The sequence below is a fragment of the Oryctolagus cuniculus genome, chromosome 9 (assembly GCF_964237555.1).
Source record: "Oryctolagus cuniculus chromosome 9, mOryCun1.1, whole genome shotgun sequence".
In the NCBI taxonomy this organism is placed as follows: Eukaryota; Metazoa; Chordata; class Mammalia; order Lagomorpha; family Leporidae; genus Oryctolagus; species Oryctolagus cuniculus.
Window position 1 is genome coordinate 80,853,012 of NC_091440.1, and position 22,153 is coordinate 80,875,164.

A 22,153-nucleotide genomic window follows, 5' to 3' on the forward strand; every position below is an offset into this window, starting at 1 on the left:
TCACAACCTCTCTGACTTTGCTTTAGAGCAGAGCTAGCCAAGGAGGTAGCTCCCTCAGGGATAATTTCTCTCTCAGGTGACTCACTACATAGCACCACAGAGTGGAAGTCTGAATTTCAGTCTTGTGTTGGCCACTTGGCCAGCCCAAATTAACCATTAGATATAATATCTTTGAAAAGGCTGCCTACTAAATGTGTTTAGCTGGTAAAACGTCCTCTGTTATTGTAGTATCACACTTTCTCCTAACATGGAAGAAAAGATACAGAGGACAAAGTTGCCAGGCAAATAGGACAGATGAATGATGAGAAAGAGGGTAGACAACTTTGTTTTCTTTTCTTTTTTTTTTTTTTTTTTTTTTAATTTATTTGACCAGTAGAGTTACAGATAGTTAGAGAGAGAGAGAGACAGAGAGAAAGGTCTTCCTTCAGTTGGGTCACTCCCCAAATAGTCGCCACAGCCAGCACTGCGCCAATCTGAAGCCAGGAGCCAGGTGCTTCCTCCTGCACTCCCATGTGGGTGCAGGGCCCAAGCACGTGGACCATCCTCCACTGCCTTCCCGGGCCACAGCAGAGAGCTGGACTGGAATATGAGCAACTAGACTAGAACTCAGCGCCCATTTGGGATGCCGGCGCTGCAGGCGGAGGATTAACCAAGTGAGCCACAGTGCTGGCCCTGACAACTTTGTTTTCCAAAGCAAATACTGCAGGTCATTTCCACTGAAGTTGTTAAAGCCACTGCCAGATTCTTCTCCCTGTATTCCAAGGTGAACTCACTCTCCAGGGAAGCATTGGCTTCCTATGTGGCATTTCTTTGAAGCAACCCAAGGGAAAAGGTGGGAGAAATGTTAGGTGTCTTGTGGGATGTGGGGGAATCTACATGTATGAGGGTACTTCAAAAATTTCATGAAAAGTGTAACTAAGGTAAGTTTATATTGATGCAAAATGTTTTGAAATGTAGGCATAATTTTTTCACAAAATGCATCTCCTATGAATTTTTGAAGTACTTTATATTTTGAAAGTTTGAGTTCTTGGAATATTTTTTTCAACTTATAATAGGAGAACCATCTAAATGTTACCCATCAGTCTAGATCAGACCCACCAAATTCTAAATATGCCTAGTGCTGGCTTTGGTTTAATGCTCCAGTACCCTAAAGAGATGGATAAACTGGACATAGTTTGCAAAAATTCACAAGAGTAATAAAATAATAGAGGAGAATGATTTACAAGATGAATTAAAGAAATAAACCATGTGTAGAGTGGTTAGGTGATAGTGAACAGAAGACATGAAGCTAAAAATATGTGACGTGTATAAATGCCAACATGAGGAATTATGCCACATCAACAGAGAAAGTACTACATGGAATAGAAATAAAGACAGGTAAATTTAGATTGTTCGGTTGTAATAGTTACAGCTAAAATTGATTTAGCTATCAATGGAATAACTAAATCAATGAAATAGCATTTTCTATGCTTATCAAATGAATATTAATTCATTATTAATATAATAACATTTGCATTGTCAATGGAATAGCATTTCTCTATTATTTCAGACCCAAAATAGCATAAATTCTAGACATGAGACCTAGACAGTAGCCAATTTATGAAGTCTTAGGATTGTTACTCTGTTAAATTATAAACTTTCAGTTTTCTTTATTCATGCTTTTTTCTTTAGCATTTGTGCACTCAACACTATAATACAATATTGAACAGAAACAGAGTCCCTATGTACATGGAGCTCATAATCTACTGGAGCAACCTACAGTAAACATATAACCACATACATCAACTTAAAAATTACACCAGAGTAGGAGCAGATACATCTTATCCTGGGGGATGTTAACAGAAACTACCCTACCTAAGGAAGGGAGCAGAAAAAGCAGTATTTCCATTTCAGCTGGGACTGCAGAAGACAAAATTACCCATGGGGAAGGGTGAGGAGTTGTGGCAAGAGAACAGGAGACAGTCCTTTTGCAGAGTTGCAAAATCCCTGTGACACCAGGGAGCATGGGCAACACTTAGACCTGGATTATTTAAATTGGAGACATAATTTGTACAGAAGAAATAAAAATTAAAATACAGGATAGTTGACCTGAAGTTATCCAAAATAATACAGAACTGGAAAGAAATCCAACAGGAACATTTGATTCCGCACAACTTGGTGCCTGGAAGGTATGCCCTGCTACACTCAGGACTATGCAGTGCAGCCTGCTGTCCTGGGCTCTGTGTTTGTGTTAAGAGTCCAGAAAAGGGGCCGGCGCCACGGCTCACTAGGCTAATCCTCCGCCTTGTGGCTCTGGCACACCTGGTTCTAGTCCCTGTCGGGGCGCCGGATTCTGTCCCAGTTGCCCCTCTTCCAGGCCAGCTCTCTGCTGTGGCCCGGAGTGCAGTGGAGGATGGCCCAAGTGCTTGGGCCCTGCACCCCATGGGAGACCAGGATAAGCACCTGGCTCCTGCCTTCGGATCAGCGTGGTGCACCTGCCACAGCACACCGGCCGCGGCGGCCATTGGAGGGTGAACCAACGGCAAAAGGAAGACCTTTCTCTCTCTCTCTCTCTCTCTCACTGTCCACTCTGCCTGTCAAAAGAAAAAAAAAGAGTCCAGAAGAACTGTAGCTGATGGGATGGATGGTGTCACAGCCATCCTCTGTGGCTGTAGACAAGCCCTTTCTCTTTATAGGAAACACAAAGGATAAGTCCTAGAAGAAACAGCTAAGAAAAATTATTGGATGTATTCTGACTTTGATGCATTATTATATAAAATCATGTTGAGAAATAAATTGCATATATTCCAGAAACATGATATTGAAAAAAAATTGAAGGAAATTTAAGAGGAAATACTTGCTATCATTTTAATCAAGGATTTGTAATTCCTAAATTACAAATTATCTCTTTACTCTCTTCTGAAGAGAAATATTCACATCCACATGTACACAGACACTCTGTGGGTATCAGCATAGGTCAACAGGGAAGGTGTCCAATGCATATTTTGTGGGAGGGAAAACAATTTTTAATTTCAATGGTTAATACAAAAGTTGGATCTAATACAAAGTTAAATAGGCTTCCTTACTGCTCAACTGGTTAGAGTGTTTTGAATTTTTGTATTAGTATTTAGATTGTAATACTTTAGTAAGGGAAAATGCTATTTGGCACCTCAAATTCATTTTATCAAAGGACACTTTTTATTCCTCTTAGAATGCACATTTTTCAGAAGGTAGCCTTCCTGTATACTTGGATAGGTGAGCAAAAGTGAAGAACTCATTATTATGTTTTTCTTCTTTTTTCCTAGAAGTTCTTGCCACTTTGTCACTTTTGTAATTATTTCTTCAATTCTGAGCTGGTTGTTGTGAGACTGTTCACCCCCTGAAGCCAGTCTAATACTCTCTTTCAGCTTGTCTTCCCTTCACTGTGTCTTTTATACTGTGACCATACTGAACCTCTCCCCTGCCCTGCATGGTCTCCCTGGACTCTCTCTAAACCTTGCCCATATGCTCTCTGCTTGGAGAACCTTGAGGCCCACTTTGCACCTCTTCCTGCCCCTGGTCTGACTTGGGCTTGTCAATGGCCTGTTCATTCTTCAAAATCTAGCTCAAATATTCCTCTCTAGGAACTTTGTTCTTTCTTCTGTTACAGCATTTACGTTATTATATTCTCATTTGTCTGTTTACCTGACTCCTGCTTCTTCCCTTTGAATTTCTTGCTCCAGGGCAGAGCAGCAACAGCTCCCGGATTTGTTTGCCATCTTACATAATAGGAGTAGAGCACACTGGGTACACAAAGGAAATGTCAGTGGTGACATGAACTTGAAATTGTGTATATGTGTTATGATAGGAGTATTCGCCACACTTTAAATAAAACAGTAAGTCAAACTATAACACATGTATCTGATAAGGGGCTCAGATTCTCTGTCTTGCATGCAATTATTATCATAGAGTATCAAAATTATTGTTTTGGGGAATCAAATATGATAACATTGTCCTTGGAAGCAAGAACCTTACCAAATGCACTTTTCATCCTTAGCACTTAGTACAGAGCTTGACACTTAATAAATACCCAATAAATGGTTATCAAAGTAAATGGAATCAAATCTTGCTCAGCTCCTTGCTGCTTCCTCTGCTGATATAAAGATTATCACAGCAAAGTGTGAACTTTGCAGTCCAAATGCCAGTTTGAATTCTAGTTGGTCACCAGCTGTGTGGCCTTGTGTAATTTACTAAATTATTTTATCCCCTGTTTCTTACATGTAGAAAGAAGAAGAGGAAATCCTTGTCTGTATTTATATCTATTTCTATTTCATTATCTATTTATTTTAATTATGTAGAGCATCTGTCTCATGCTATCCCATGAGAGAACAGTTAAATGTAATAAGCAAGAAGAATATCTCTTGTCCTTCTAAATTCCTTTAAATGTCAAATTAGAGATAAAGGTCAGGTCAATGAAAGATTTGCCTAAGCAAATATGAAAGTATAATTTGTATTGTGCAATTATTATTTTAACCTACCCAATCAAAACATGATTGTAAAGTCATTTGATTTTTCTCCTCTTAGACATTATTGTATGACTTTTATGAAAAACTCTGCAAATATAAAAAAAATTACTATAGGGCATATTTTTTAAATAGCAACATCATTGGCTTGCTTTTTTTGTGAAGCATTTTTATTTGCTTTTTTAACTTGTTTGAAAGGGAGAAAGAGATTGAGCAATCTTCCTTCTGCTAATTCACTCCCCAAAGCCTGCAATAGCCAGGGCTGGCCCAAGCTGAAGTCAGGAAATAGGAACTCAATCCCGATCTCCCACAAGAGGGAGGGACCCAATTTCTTGAGCCATCATTTGCTGCCTCTAAGAGTATACATTAGCAGGAAACTGAACTCAGGAATGGAGCTGGGACTCAAGGCCAGGCACTTTCACTGGGATATGGGCATCCCAAATGCTATCTTCATTGCTGTACCAAATGCCTGTCTAGGGTATATTATTTTTTTAAATGTGAATCGTTTTATGAGGCTTTGAAATATATGTTATCCTATTCAATTCTCCAAGAACTCTATAAGGAAACCAGATTTTGTATTATAGTCTAGCTGTTGTGACTGTGAAAATAAAGAATACTCAAAGTAGCGTACACTAGGGCCAAATGCATGTTTCAAACACCAATTAATTCTCAAGAATGGAATTATTCCTGAGAACCACAGTCCAGGGTAAAGTTAAAATGAAGGTCAAGCTTCAGCTGGGCCATAAGGTAAAGGTGAATCAAGTGGGAAGAGGAGAAAGAGCAGGAGAGCTGCAAAAACAAGATGCCAAGATTGGCATGCATTTGGCATGGTTGGGACAGCAAACTCACATGTGGCCCCAGAGAGGCTCAGCTTGATTGGAAAAGTGCAGTCTGTCTGTGTGAGCTAGAATGTGAAGGATCCCAAATGCCACTCTTGCTTCTCCAATTTTAAGTTTAACCACCCACTTCCCTGAGAACACCACTAGCCCATGAATTGTAATAACAAAGTCTGGAGACTCCCCAAGGATCTACAGCCAGACACTGGCTTCCCCAATTAAAATAAACCTTGCCCAATTGCTTCATTCCACAAACAGTAACCAAGAAAACAGCATTGTCTCAGTGCTTTAAAAATAGTCATTTAGCTACTAAGAATTTACCAAACATTCCTACTAGAATTGTATTGGCTACAGTAAGTGGCTTTTATATTAGAACCTTATTCATTTGGTTTATTATTGGTTTACCTTTTCAATCAATTCTGTTTTCCTCTCCTGGGTAAAAATGATCCCTACTGGTGTGGGGAGCAACCCGGACTGGACTGAGTTACTGGAATTAAGACTTATTCTGTGCATCTGCTCTCCCACAATATGGTGCTGGGAGAGGAGAAAACAGCTTCTACGCAGCTGCCTCTTGCCAACTTGAGTGATGACCTCCAGGAGCTGATCCTGCTCCTGATTGGAGGAGAGCAGCGTACTCGGCGTGTGGGCAGCCGAGTTAGGATTGGCGGAGGAGGACTATAAAGGAGGAGAGAGACGGCATGCACCAGGAACATCTAAGGGGAACACCTGAGGAACACCTGTGCAGCCCCCGAGAGAGCCGGCCGGCGGTGTGCCGCTCCCCTGCGGAAGTGGGGAAAGTGGCCAGGGGGAACCGCCCTTCCACAGAGGTGGAAGGGACAGTAGCCAACCCGGGAAGAACCAGCAGCAAACCCGGGGAGGGCCGAGCAGACAAAAGAACAGTGCAGGGTCCTGTGTCGTTCCTCCACGAAGACGGGGAGCGACATAATGGTGCCGTGACTCGGATATGAAGCCTAGGCAGGGTTTAGTGTCATTCCCCCATGAAGACGGGGAGCGACAACTGGCTTTAAGACAAGTGAAAAACAAAAAGAGAAATAATTCATAACCACAGAAGTAATTACATGCCTTTCTGCTCTAAGTGTAGATTATTTAATTCTAATGGGGATTATCCATGGATATTGTATACTCATCCTTGAAAATATAAATAGGATGAATTTTCATCCTCTGCAAGTACTATGAGTATGGCTTTGGGGTGGGAGATGGAGCAGGGAATAGATTGGACTGAAAGAGTGGAGATGCATGTGATTTAAATGCTCTGCTAAGACTCCAGTTAGCCTCATCAAATTGAGATAACATTTTTCTATCAACATGCAAATGCAAAAACTGCCTGAATAAAGAAGTACAATATCAGTCTTAGTACAGAAAATTCTGGTCAGATAAATGAGTTTTTCCTTCCAAAGCCCAGTGTTTTTCAATTCATATCATTAAGTGTATACCCATACCTCTTACTACCTTCAATCTATTCCCCAAATGTCTGTTCATATCAGAAAGAAGCCATTAAATAAAATTAAAAGCTACTAGAACTTAGCTCTTGTTTGCTACTTCAGATTTTTAAGGACATTGGTGTCAGTTACAACCTATTTTCAGAGTAATTGTGTGAGAAAAATTATGCACTAGTTACTGATGGAAAAAAATAGTGTCACCATTCATAATTAATTTTGTTACAAATCTTCAGGAACAGCAAAATGGTTGCTTTTATTAATAATAAAAAATAGCAGTGAGAAATACACTCCTACATGTTCATAGTAGCATATTATCATCTGAGAATAGGTTGGACATTTTGAGTCTTAATGACTTTTCCTTTTGTGCTGAATACCATATAGCATTTTCCTGGCCAAGCACCTACCATATATTGTATGGCTTCCCTAAGTCTGCTCTCCCCTTTCCCACAGTGCCCATCTTTCCTAGAGGCCCCCATAAAGTTCCTCATCTATACCTAAACCTGCAAATACCTCTTTATCAGATTCTAATACTTCATTCGGTTCTGTGCTTCACATTGTCCCTAGCTTCCACTTGGTCCACTTGATTCCACTTTCCACTTGATCCCTTTCCATTTCTTCCTCTAATCTCACTAAATAATAAACTCCTTGAAGACAAATTCCTGTTTGTTTATTTTCTTCAACTTGAAAGACAGAAAAAGAGAGACACAAGGAGAGAATTTTCTTACACCCCCTGATTTACTCCCCAAATGCCCACAGTAGTCAGGTCTGAGCCAAGTGGAAGTCAAGAGCCTGGAACTCAATCCAGGTCTTCAATAGAGGTGACAGGAGCCCAAACCCTTGAGCCATTGTCTTCCTCATCCCAGGATGCATTAGCAGGAAGCTGGATTGGAAGTGGAGTTTAAACAGGCACTCCGACATGGGGTATGACATCCTAAGTAGCAGGTTAACCTGATACCTCACAATGCCCTCCCCAAGGTCTTTTCTTGTCATTTTCATTTAAACTTAGATATCCCAATCACTTCAAATAGTGCCTGGTACATAGTTGACGTTTGGTAAATATTCAATGGATGGGTGGATGGACGAGTGACTGGATGGATGTGTGGATATCACTCCATCTTGCCTCACTACAAATAAGCCTATTTTTCCTCGGTAGCCTGTTAGCCACCTGTGCTTACAGCATGGGTGATCATAATATTTATCACCCAAATTGGAAGAATTTTTAGTTTGAAAGTATGCACTATAAATAATTATATTCAGATGACAGGCATAAGCTTGGTGTATCTTGGGGAAGCCTGATTGCATGTTTACTATATGCACTATATTTTTCACTTTTCCTCTTCAGCTGCCAGGATACACATCTGCCTTTACACAATCCTCTTCCTTAGTCTTACCCTTTTTACCTTCACTCCCACGTGCCTGTTCAGGTCTCACCACAGCTGCACTGGTTACTATGAGGAGCTTTTTGACTAGTCTCCCTGACTCTAACATGGCTCCTCAGTGCCTATCTCTGCCCATTCCAACCTATACGTGCCTGTCAGATTAGTCTTCCAAAGATATAGCTACAATAATATGATTTCCCTACCCACAAGAATTCATTGGTTCCTTTTTTTTTTTTTTTTTTTTTGACAGGCAGAGTGGACAGTGAGAGAGAGAGACAGAGAGAGAAAGGTCTTCCTTTGCCGTTGGTTCACCTTCCAATGGCCGCCGCTGCAGCCGGCGCACCGCGCTGATCCTGGCAGGAGCCAGGAGCCAGGTGCTTTTCCTGGTCTCCCATGGGGTGCAGGGCCCAAGCACCTGGGCCATCCTCCACTGCACTCCCTGGCCATAGCAGAGAGCTGGCCTGGAAGAGGGGCAACCGGGACAGAATCCGGCGCCCCAACCGGGACTAGAACCCAGTGTGCCGGCGCCGCAAGGTGGAGGATTAGCCTATTGAGCCACGGCGCCGGCCCCATTGGTTCCTTTTTAACTCTAAAGTATAAACTTTTAGATTTCAAAGTCCTCAACATTGGACCAATTTACTTTGTAGATATATACACGCAAGACTCAAGCACTCAAAGCAACATTGACATCACCTGGGAGCCTATTAGCAATGAAGAATTTTAAACTCTGGGTTAGACCTGCAGAATTTACATTTTTTCAAGATTCCCAACAGTCAGTATACCCATTAAAGTTCAAAATGTGGTCTATACTTTAGCCCCAATGGACAAATCATAGTTCTAAAGTGACACGTAGTCACTTTTCTAGGATATCTGTCCCTGACTGTCATTAAAATTGTGTTCAGCTTCCAGAGGTAAATCCCAACCACTCAATTAAATAGTTTTGAAACAACTAATATTATGTTGTTTCATAATATTATGTTTGTGTTTAATTTCTCCTGTCATTTACTTTGAATCACAGTGACCTCACTACTAATTTTATACACATATTCATCTTTTCACAGTAAGTCCAATATGAACAGGAACTGATTTTATTGTTGATAAAATAGCATAAAATTGACCTTAATTCTTTTTAAGTAGATAGATATGTAGCATTAAGTACATGAAGTGATGTGCAACCATCACCACTATCTACATCCAGAACTTTTTCATCAACCCAAACTGAAACTTGTATCCATGAAACAGCAAGTCCTCATTCCTCCCTGTCTCCCAGGCCATGGCAACAACCATTCTCTCTGTCTATAAAGCATCCTGCTCTAAGTACCTCATACAAATGGAATAACGCCCTAAGGTGTCTGGCTGATTTCACTTAAAATAACATCTTCAAGGTTTACCCATGTTGTAGTGTGTACCAGAATTCCTTCCTTTTTAAAGTGGAATAATATTCCATTGTGTATATGTGTGTGTGCACATTCTGCTTTTCCATTCATCTCTGATGGACACTTGCACTGCTCTACTTTTTAGCTATTAGGAATTATGCAGCTGTGAACATGGGTTTAGATATCTATAAAAATCCATGACTTCTGGGCTGGCAATGTGGCATAGCAGGTAAAGTGCCAGTATCCCATCTGGGCAACAGTTCAAGTCCTAGCTGTTCCACTTCTGATCCAGCTCCCTGCTGATACACCTGGAAAGTGGCAGAAGATGGCCAAGTCCTTGGGCCCCTGTACCCAGAAGAAGCTCCAGGCTCCTGGCTTTGGATCAGCTCAGCTCCAGCCATTGCAGTCATTTGGGGAGTGAACCAGAGGATAGAAGACCTCTCTCTCTCCCTCTCCCTCTCTCTCTCTCTCTCTGCCTCTCTGTAACTCTGCCTTTCAAATAAATGAACAGGCCAGCACCGCGGCTCACTAGACTAATCCTCCACCTGCGGCACCAGTACCCGAGGTTCTAGTCCCAGTTGGGGCGCCATATTCTGTCCCGGTTGCTCCTCTTCCAGTCCAGCTCTCTGCTGTGGCCCAGCCCTGTACCCGCGTGGGAGACCAGGAGGAAGCACCTGGCTCCTGGCTTCGGATCGGCATAGCACGCCAGCCGTAGCGGCCATTTGGGGGGTGAACCAACAGAAGGAAGACCTTTCTCTCTGACTCTCTCTCACTGTCTAACTCTGCCTGTCCAAAAATAAATAAATAAATAAAATGAATAAAACTTCGTGATGAAAATCCATGATTTCAATTAGTGTGGTTGTAGTCCCAGAAGTGGAATTGCTGGATCACATGGCAGTTCTCTTGTAATATTTTAAGGAACCTCCATCTGTTCATGGTGGTTGCTCTACTGCACTTTCCACCAGCAGTGCATGTGCTTTTCAATTTCTCCATTTCTGCACCAGCACTTTCTATTTTCTGTTTTTCTCTGGATAAATGTCCATTCCAATCCTTTCCCATTTTTAAATTGGTTCATTTTGTTGTTGTTATGTTGTGGGAATTCTTTATATATTCTGGATTTATCTGATACATGCTTTGAAAGCATTTCCTCCCATTCTGTATAAGTAGATTGTCTTTTCACCTTATTTATAATGTCCTTTGGTACAAGAACTGTTCAAAGAACAACGGAACTATTATTGTATTTTCAAATAGTGTCTGGTGTATGTATATATATATGTGTGTGTGTGTGTGTGTATGACTTATTATCTATTTGAAAGGAAGGCAGAGCAATGGGGCAGTGGGACTTTGAAGAGGGAAGGAGAGAGACAGATATCTTCTATCTAGTAGTCCACTCCCCAAATACATCTGCAACAGCCAAAGTTGGGTCAGGTTGAAGCCAAGAGCCTGAAATTCCATCCAGGTCTCCCTTGTGAATGGCAGGAATACAATAACTGGACTATCATCTACTGTCACCCAGGATGTATTAGCAGGAAGCCGAATCAGAAGCAGAGCTGTGCGTGAATCAGCACTCAGATATGGGATGCAGGTCCAAGCAGTGGCTTAGTCTGTTGTGGCACAATGCCCACTCCTAAATTAAATTTATTTAAGTTCTTACATGAGTTTTACTTAATGATTAATCCCTGTGCTTAAATTTATGATGAAATCTGACTAAATATAGGTTAGCTTTGCTTTAAAACTATTTGGGAGAAATACAATGTGACTGATGAACTTCAAATATAATGGTGAATATATTTCTTGGCTTGGATTCTGTTGAGTACACAAAGGAAGCTTCAACACACGGACTGACTACTCTCCATCATTGTTTCTGCATTTGGAATCTTGGTGCTTCTACAAGGAAGCTTGAAATGGTAATTGCTATTGCAGGTCCAGAAAGAGATGAAAAATTATTTGTGGGACAATCAGATGAACATTTAAATCCTTGAGTTTGGAGTGCATGTTTGCCCAGCCGTTAAGCCACCACTTGGATGCCTAAATTCTATATCAGAGCGTCTGTGTTTGAGTAGCAGCTCTGTTCTCCATTCCAGGTTCCAGCTCATGCATAACCTGGGAGGCAGCAGGTGATGGCTCAAGTACCTGGGGCCCTGCCACCCATTTGGAAAACCCATGGCTCCTAGCCCTGGCTGTTGTGAGCTTAGGGAGTGAAGGAGAAAATGAAAGCTCACTCTCTCTCTCTCTCTCTCTCTCTCACTGTCTCTCTCTCTCTCTCTCACTGTCTCTCTCCCTCTTTCTCTCCACTCCCCACACATACACATACTCCGTACATTTAAAATAACAAATAAATATATCTCTGTGTAGCTAGGAGCTGTACCATGATCAAAGATGAATGGGAAATAGAAAGTAGCTCTGAAAGAAATGAATTTTCTAGGAAATATGGATGTTTATAAAAATTCAGACTGCACCCTGAAGCATCCCCCTGTTAGTCCCACAGTTACATCCTAGGTCAGCAGTGAATGAGAAAAGCTGGCAAACCTTTGTGGGACAGTAAAAAGAAAGGGACAGTGTGTTCCTCTGCATTTCTCAACTCCATGCCAAGAAAGCCACTAATAATAGCCAAACAATTTGGTTTCAGTTTTACTTTCTCACACTCTGGCTTTTTTGCTCTGTGATTTATTTTTAGTTTGGGAACTTTCTTGCACAAATTATCTTTAGGTGGTAGAGTCACATTACTTGTGTCCTGCTGGAACCCCGTGCCCTCTGCAGAATAGCCTAATGGAAACTGATTGTTCTGGTTGGCTCCCATTTGAAAGGATTACATAAAACTCCTTTGAGTAATTAGCACAGCATCCCAACAAAGAGTTTGCTGATTTTTTACAATAAAAGGTCAGGCAAAAGAAAGTCACTTAGAAGGCATAGGGGTCATTTTTATTCTGAATTGTTGAAATCACATCAAAGGCATGAGTCAAACACTTAGTGTTTTTATAGTGCAAAACATTACAACCAATGACAACATCTCCACTGGATTAACATAAATGAAAGCTAATTATACCGTATTCATGCACATATGTAGGTGTATTCAAAGGGTATGTGTAAGGATGTTAACCCGGGTCACTCTGGGCCTTTCATTGGAACTCCATATCTATTCAAGTCCTGACTTTATGATCCATGATCCATGTGTGCCCTCTCAGATACACAAAGCTTTTATATTCTCCCCCCATGTCTTATATCCATTACATTCAACATTTTCCCCCTAGCTGTTTTAGACTCATTCACTAGACTTTGCTTTGAAGTAATTTATTTGATTGCTAACATTAAAAAGAGATTATGCACTAGGAGTGTCAAAAGTGGACAGTCTGTAGCCCTTCATGCTGCTGGTTGTTTAGATGTTGAGTATAGAACATGGCTGGTGTTTCTGAAACTCGATCCATTGATTCTAGCAGCATTAGTTGGAATTTTGACAGAAATAAACTTTGCTACTATATTTTCTATGCTTAGTTCTGGAATAGAAATCATATGATATCATATAATAAGCCCAACTTGAAAATGAGGAGTCTATTCATTACATATTAAATCATATTATCTCGTGTTGGCGCCCCGGCTCATTAGGCTAATCCTACGCCTTTGCGGCGCCGGCACACTGGGTTCTAGTCCCGGTCGGGGCGCCGGATTCTGTCCCGGTTGCCCCTCTTCCAGGCCAGCTCTCTGCTGTGGCCAGGGAGTGCAGTGGAGGATGGCCCAAGTGCTTGGGCCCTGCACCCCATGGGAAACCAGGAGAAGTACCTGGCTCCTGCCTTCGGATCAGCGTGGTGCGCCTGCCACAGCACACCGGCCGTGGCGGCCATTGGAGGGTGAACCAACAGCAAAGGAAGACCTTTCTCTCTGTCTCTCTCTCTCACTGTCCACTCTGCCTGTCAAAAAATAAAAATCAATCAATCAATCAATCAATCAATAAATAAAAATCATATTATCTCAAAATAAATGATCCCAATAGGTGTCTAGGCTGTTTCTTTCACTTTACAAATGAATACACAAAAGAGAGCTGCTGAGATGAAGGGACTGAGGCTGCATAGCTCACTCATGACTGCCCGAGGGTGAGAACTCAGGGACCTGGAAGCACCCTAGCTCTGTGTCCTTTCTGAACACCGCTGTTTATGGTCTCTGTCCCTTTAATTCTTTTGAGAAGCACTACATTAATCAACTCTTCTCTTCTTAATTAGAACAAACCATGTGTAATGATGGAAGCAACAGGTTGATCCTTCATTAAATATTGAAAATTGTCTTATCTTAGCCTTCAAAATGTAAATGAATGTTTCAAGTAATAATTATTTTTGACAAAATAGCAAAATGCTATATAATATGAAAATCTAAAATATTTAATGGTTGACATCTATATACTCAGACTGAAGGAAGGTACAGTTTCTTAGTTTTTCACCAAGAACGTAATGTTTGACAGATGTTTAATCAACACAGATAAGACAAAAAAAGTTGACTTTTTCTATAGTATGCTTTCAAACTCTTGTGAGTGAAAACCGACAAGATTTCATTTAAATGCTGACTTAAATATTCTATTAACATATTTTACAACAGTTTACGTAGTGATTGAGTAAACTGAACCTGAACGTTGAGACAGATTTTAAATGAAATTAATTATTTCCTTCAAATAACTATCTTTATAGTTAAAGAAAATAGACAAAAACAGAGCAGCCTTCTGGAAAGAGAATTTTGTCCTGCATTTGAATGCAATTAAAAAAAACTAGAAATCTATTTAAATTATAACTAAACATGAAATAAGTAGTAGATTTTTGTTAATGTTACTAGCAGACTCTCTTTGAATAATCCTATTCTGGCTGCCTTTCTAAAACTTAACTGTCCTATGGAAACTACTAATCCCTCTTCCTACAAATCCAGGTGAAAGTGAGAAAGCTATGGAAATTCAAGAAAAGTGGCCAGTAGATATCAAATTAATTCCCTCTTCTAGGAGGGCCACAGACTGTAAGTACAGTAGTTAATAATAAATAAGCATAAAAGAGCCCATAGTGATCAACAGTTGCAAATGCTTTATAAATATGACATTATTTAGAATTCGCAAATAGTCTCATGAGCTTGGGAAATGCTATCCCCATTTTACAGATGAGAAAGCAGGACCCAGAGAAAGTATATACCGTAGCAAGTGGCAAAGTGTGACTGCAAAACATCTTGGATAATGGCCAAGAGCATCCCCTAAAAATGTACAAGTACTATGTGTTAATTTTGAAATGTACATAAATTAAGTAAATAGGCCAAGAACTATGTGCTTGTATTACTTTATCATGCAGCTTAGATCTGTTTCCGTTATTCTAAGTTGTTGTGATCACTTATCTTCTGAATATAAAACTAGAAATATCTAGAAAAATTAAAAGATTATGAATCCATCAATATCTCTTGAACTATTTAATAAATATTTACTGAGGGACAAATATACGCCAAGCTCTGGAATTTTCTGTTAATGAGAAGTGATTCCCAAAGCAAGGAAAATTTTTCTTCCTACTGCTTTCAAAATAAACTTTACCAAAAATGTGTGTATATGCATATATGTGAAAATACACAAACACACTTTTTAAATGAAAAAGTGAGTTTTCAAATTCTTCTTTGTATCCAAAACTCAAGTGGCAGTTGACTGGAAGAGAAATATGTTCTCAAGCTGATTTCTGTTTGCTCCGAACTACAAGACCTGTTTCCACACCATTAACTTTGCTCGAGACAGATAAATAAGCATCCATTAGGAAAGTTTCTTGACTTACACATAGCTGAGTGCACATTGGTTTTTGATAGCCAATATCAAGTGCACTAAAACAGAATAAAGATAGCAAGTTTTCCAAGGGAGAAGGCATAAGTAAGACAGAGATGCATTTTCAATGCAAAAGATCAAATTCAATTTGGCTATGAAGATCAAGTTGTAGATAGGATTTCACCTGTGTCAGCAGGAAAAAAAAAAAAAAAAAAGAGGCCCCTGTTAAACGCCTCAGTGCTTTCAGAGGCTGACTGCGAGTGGGGGACCGGGATTCCCAATGAGGTTACACAAGTTGCCCTACCTCCAGGACTACCAGGAAAAAAAAAAAGCAGAACAGTATAAATTATAATATATTGTATGGAATTTATTTAGAGTAAAATAATTAGTTGTTTACCTGCAACTTCACTTGAACCTATATTTTTATTTGCTGAACCTGGCAGCCTTCCTCACTTCCTGAGTCTGCAGGGCACCCCAACTCCAAGCTCCTGGGCTCATGCGGTTGGTCAGAGATTCTGGTAGAGGATGCATACGCTGATGTGGTGGGTTGTGATGGAATAATTAACAGCAAATCCTGGGAGGACTTCCACTATAGTTTGCCCCCACCAGAACTCTTGTGGAAATTTAATCGCCATTGTGAAGTATTACGAAGTGGGGCCAGGTGAGTCCTTTAAGAGGTGATGGAGTCACAGGAGTTCTGCCATTCATGGATCAATCCATTAATGGATTAATGGGTTAATGGGTTATCTCCAGAATAGATCTGTTTTAAAAGTCTCAGCTTGGCTGTCTCTTGTATGCACCCTCCTCACCACGTGATACCCTGCGCGGCCCCGGGACTCTGCAGAGTCCTTGCTAGGGAGACAGCTTTCACCAGACGCAACCCCTCAACTTTGGATTTCCAAGATACGAGGGTCGTGAGAAATACATCTTCTTTCTGAATCACCCAATCTGTGGTATCCTGTTACAGCAACAACAAAGTGAACTAAGTCTCCTAGATAGCCCTCCAGTGGGAGGCTGGGAATTCCTGCCTATCTAAGCCTTGGGAGACTCTGTAGGTTGGTCTGGCTTCCTTGAGGTTCCTCCTGGCCGACTTCCTTCGCATCTGTAGCCATCTCTAGTTTCTGCCTAGGCTGCTGTGCACCCTGAAAGCTTTCCTACTCTGCACTCCTGCTTCCCTTCATGGCACAGGTTCTTTCGTGAATTTATTGCTATCTCCAGCACTAAGCACAGAGCCCAGGATATAGCAGATATCCAGTAAATATTTTTGTATTGGTGTTGTTCCCTGCTAATAACATAAGGAGGAAACAGGGATAAAAAGTTCCCCTCAAAACATGCATATCTCTGAAATTTTAAAAGACCATTGAGAAAGATAGAATTGTATCCCATCCCATTATACCCATTACACTGTGTGCCTAACTTGGTGTCTGCTGCATATAAGGTATTGATATTTGTTGAGTGAGTGAACGAATGCTAAGTATGATATTTGAGTACAAAGAGGGCTGGCATAAGATTTATTGACATTTCTCAGAAACACTAGTTCATTGAAAGAGCTTTGGTATATTAGGCCCTGGGCCAGGATGGAGTTAGGAGGCTGGGTAGATATGACACGGCTAGGGACATATTAAGGAAATTGGTGTGTGTGTGTGTGTGTGTGTGTGTTAGGGGGAGTGCTGGGAGGAAGTGAGTACAGGTATTAGTCATGCAGTTTACTCTCCTAAGTTAAGAGGTACTTGAAATAGAGGGGAAGAGACTGGAGACACATCAGTAACAGAAGGAGGAAGAGGAAAGAAATCCCAAACCCTGTTATCAGGAAATGAAGGAAAGTTCTTAATAAACTACTAGGCCCTTTGAGCACTTTTTCCAAATGGCCATATATCTGGAATTGACACATCATCACTTCTTGGCCTTTTAGCTAAGATCAAGTGTGTAAATTCATAGGCCTCAGCACAGTGCCACTCATACTGTGTAAGAGATGACCAGGTTCTTAAATTCACCTATCATAACAAACTTACTTAAATGTGATTCAATTTGAAATACTTGCCACACTATACGCCACTATAATGTTGTTTATAGGCAGGGAGAAAATTCTGTCAGTTAGATTTGTTTTGCCCCAAATCATCTCATATGATAAGATAAAGGCATATTAAGTAATCAACTACCATTTTGCCTTGGGAGACTTTTCCTAACAGGATGAAAGCAGAAATAGAACAAATTTAACATTATGTAATTCAAGATTTAAATAAATGGATCTTAAGCCATAGCATAAGATTTTTAATATATGAAGGAAATAATTTTGATGTTTTCACTATTTAAATTTTTCTTGTCCTTCCTCTTAAAGAGTTACTCATCTCTGGAAATGACGGTTTTAACATCTTTTTTCCTAGGTGCTGTGGCACAGAGGGTAAAGCCACTGCCTATGATGCTGCCATCCCATAGGGTGCTGATTTGAGTCCTGGCTGCTCCACTTCCAGTCCAGCTCCCTGCTGATGGCCTGGGAAAAGCAGCAGAGGATGGCCCAGGTGTTTGTGCCCCTGCCATCCAAATGGGAGGCCTGGATGAAACTCCTGGCTCCTGGCTTTGGCCTAGCCCAGAGCTGACTGTTGCAGTCATTTGGGGAGTGAAACAGCAGATGCAAGATCTTTCTCTCTGTTCCTCCTCTCGGTCTGTGACTCTGGCTTTCAAATAAATATGTAAATCTTAAATATATATACATATTTCTCTGTTGAAATTAACGGGAACACAGCTATTTTAGCCTGAATTTAAGGGAAGCTCACTTGTACGTGGCATTGATGAATAGTTTCAGGCAGAGAACTATCTGCAGTTTTTTAAAACCCAGCTTCAAGTTTTTAGACTTCTATGTACTTTATTAGAAATAAATTAAAAGAAGTTCCAGAACCAGCAGGAAACATTCTTTTTTTATGTCCAACATACATTTTGTAAAAGAAAAATGGCCAAAAGTTAAGTCATTTGAACCGTGATATAGCTCATCCCTGACCTGATGAAAATTGTGCTTTTCCCTTTGTTCTTGATAGATTATCTCTGCAGTGACGGAGGACTGTGGATGTGCCTGATGTTAATGCTGTCATTAATCACTTAGCTATATACTGATCTTAATGTATTTGAAAACACAGTTGTACTACCAGATACTTAAACAGTATCCTTTTATAGAACATGGAAAAAAAACTCCTGTCATAACCACTAAAAATCCTTCACAGAAAATAAACTTGTAGCTTTCATCCAAAAGGTTGGCTTTCATAATAGTTCATCTTTGAACCCCAGCAGTAAGCTCCTTTCACTGAATGTTGATATAATATCCGGGCTATCAAATGAAATCAGCGCTTTATGCTTATGAAATGCATAGAACTGTGCAAACGTGCTGTTTTATAAGGCATTAATCCAGCCATCCAGTAGTACCCACAGTGAAGTTTATCTTGACAGGTAAATCAACTCACTGCGAAGTGAAATAGTCAGACAATACTATCCTTGTTATTGAGCTGCAGGTGTTTTAAAAACTACGTGAACTAAGAGAACTTAAGTACCACGTGGCAGGAATGAATGGTAATAAAGGAAGCCCAGCTTGGTTAGTTAGTTAGGCAGGTGTATAGGAAATTTAAAGGAGAAAATAGAAATCTAAAATCAAAAGCAGGTACCTTGTCAAGGTTTAATGGCATTGCTAGAAATAAGAACAGAGCAAAGATTAGAAACAGGAAGATTAGGATAGTTATTTCAAAGAAATCTTTTTTAGAAGAATAAAGTAAAAGTTTTGGAGATAACCATACTCTAAAATTTCATTGTGCCTAGATTAACCACAAGGAAATCCAGTTATCTAAAAACAAACATATTTACTATCAGCCTCAGAAGTATTTGTTAAATCTCTCCAGGGCCTGTGAAAGAATTTATCCTCTATTCTTTCTTAAGTGAATCATAATATAATCTCAGGAAATATTATTTTTCCATTATTTTACCAATAGTTTCCAAGTTAGATAATACATATATATGTATATGTGTGTATATACATATATATATCATACATATGTATGTCTGTTATCCCTTTATTTAATGAGCAATTTTAAGTTGTCCTGTATATATGATACTATACCTAGGGGAAAAAAAAACTAAAAAAGCATATGCTTAAAATAAAATTGATAGGTGAACTTTATGATATGCTAATAATCTCTTAATAAATGTTTTTTTAAATATATGTGTGGGGGCCAGCATTATGGAATAGCAGGTAACACCGCTGCCTGCAGGGCTGGCATCCCATATGGGTGCCAGTTCAAGTACCAACTGCTCTACTTCTGACACAGATCCCTGCTAATGGCCTGGGAAAGCAGTGAAAGATGGCCCAAGTCCTTGAACCCCTGCACCCACATGGGAGAACCAGAGGAAGCTCCAGGCCCCTGGCTTCAGATCTGCCCAGCTGCAGCCATTGTGGCCATTTGGGGAGTGAACCAGCGAATGGAAGACTTTTCTCTCCCTCTCCTCTCTGCCTTTCAGAGAAATACATAATCATGTGTGTGTGTATGTGTGTGTGTGTGTGTAGCAGGCTTTTAAAAAATATTGAAGAGAAATTAGGAATAGAACAAAAGACATTTGCAAGCAGGGATAATGTCTTAAGTAACAACTATTTTGTATTATACCAAGAAAAGTATGCTAAGTAGAGAGAGAGAACAAAAGGTTTTTTCTGGTCAGACCCCTGTCCTGCACTAAGTTTACAGTTCATATGCGTGGGATACAGTGAGCACGATTTCTTCTTCAAGGAATTGAAAGTTGGGGAGCTGGCGCTGCAGCATGCTAGATTAGGCCTCTGCCAGGGGTTCATGTCCTGGCTGCTCCACTTCCAATAAAAAGCTCTCTGCTAATAGCCTGGGAAGGCAGTGGAGGATGGCCCAAGTCCTTGGGCCCTGCACCTACGTGGGAGACCCGGAGGAAGCTCCTGGCTCCTGGCTTCAGATCAGCTCAGCACCAGCTGTTGCAGCCATTTGGGGAGAGAACCAGCGAACGGAAGACCTCTCTCTCTGGATCACTCACTCTGTCTATAACTCTGCCTCTCAAATAAAAATAAGTAAATCTTTTAAAAAACAAAGTTGAGGGATTGCACTCAGTATTTACTTTTCTCACTGTTCATCCACAAAGCCTCTTTGATGACATCATGGAATTACATTTGCTAGAAAATCTTGCGTTCACTCTTGGCTGCCACCACCCAAAGGGTCAAGGTGGGGAGATTTCAAGCATTGCTACCTTTCCTTGCCTCCCCTTGCAGTGCTCTCTTGTCCAAACCCAGCTGCTGTGGTCCAGCATGCTGAAGCAACTCGATGCAGTTTAACCTTAAATAGCACAGTGCAATACGGAGGCACTGGCTATACACTGTCAATGTGCATCAGAAGTCTAGCTTTATCTTGCTTCATTCCCTTTGCCCAATCTAAAGGCTCTGAATAATCCCAGCCTCCTCTTCCCACCCTTGGGCTTCTCTCTCAGAACCCATGGAGATTTGGGCAATTGTTTGGTCCTCCTCTGCTCAGCCTCTCACCCAGACCCTCTCTTCCTTCCAACTCCCTTTTCTTACTCTCATCTCCAGGGAACTGTGGTCCTTTCCTGCTTCAGGTTCAAATGGGCCTAACTCAGTGTGTATGTGTGAGAGTGAGTTTGTGTGTGTGTGTGTGTGTGTGTGAGAGAGAGAGAGAGAGAGAGAGAGAGAGAGAGAGAGATCACCTGACACCAAAGAGAGAAGCACTCAACTAATGCTTGCTCTAGGACTTTTGCCTCGTGCAGTACTCTCTCCAGATTACATTCCAGCAGGTGCTGTTCCTGCTCCAGCAGGCTGTTATTCTGTGTCAGAGCCCCTCTCTGTTCCTCCTTGCTTTCTTCAGCTGCTTCCTTTCTCCTCTTCTCCACACTCTGTAGTGTCCCCCCTTTCCTTTGCTTACTCACTATTCTATTCTCCTTGAGTCACACGACCTTGCTCACGAGGAAGTTGCGTTTCTTGCCCTCGAGAGGCAATATTGTTTTGTACAATGTTGTATTCCTGTTCAGAGATACCTAATGTACTTGCACTTCAAATTCACGATACACTCTTACACATTAAAGGTAACTCAATTGATTTTTATTATATATTTAAGACACTAATGACTATACTTTCCCACAGAAAACTACAGACTCCAATTCAGGTTTGGGTGGAGGGAGGGTTTTAACTTGTGACAAGATTAGCTTTCTCAAGTGTAGACTGTAGATTTGGGAAGCAAAAACCATAAGTAATGTTTTAAATTAATTTACTTTATTAACTATTACAAGGTATTGTTAATCATATTCACCCATAATTTGTTACTATAATGAAATTTCTTATCATTCTTGATTATTTGATCAATTGTGATATAGTACCTGCATTTACTAATTTCTATCTTTTTCATAAATTTCATAGATTAATGCAAAATATTTCAACATTTTAGTGAATAATGTAAAAGTATACCTAGCTTCCCTGGTATACTCTATTATTTCAATTTTCAGTTCTCAATTCATTCAGTAAATATATATTGAGCACTTACCCCAAGTAGTAGTCCACCTTATCCAAAGAGGATATATTCTAAAACCCCATCCCACCCCAAATGGATGCCTGAAACTCTGGATAATTTTGTAACCTACATATATTGTGTGTTTTTCCTATACATACATGAACAAGTTAATTTATATACCTATTATTAAGTTTCATTTACAAATTATACAATGTTTTTTAAGATTTTAAAGATTTATTTGTTAGAGAGGCAGAGTTACAGACAGAGGGAGAAACAAAGAGAGAGGTCTTCCATCCATTGGTTCACTCCCCAAATGGCTCCAATGGCCAGAGCTGGGCCAATCTGAAG

At 40.4% G+C, this 22,153-nt stretch overlaps 1 protein-coding gene across 12 annotated transcripts in view; it reads left to right on the forward strand.

Moving 5' to 3' along the window:
* Positions 1 to 22,153, forward strand: part of STARD13 (StAR related lipid transfer domain containing 13) — a 583,995-nt gene that overhangs the window by 300,330 nt on the left and 261,512 nt on the right. The gene's annotated exons all lie outside the window — the stretch shown is intronic.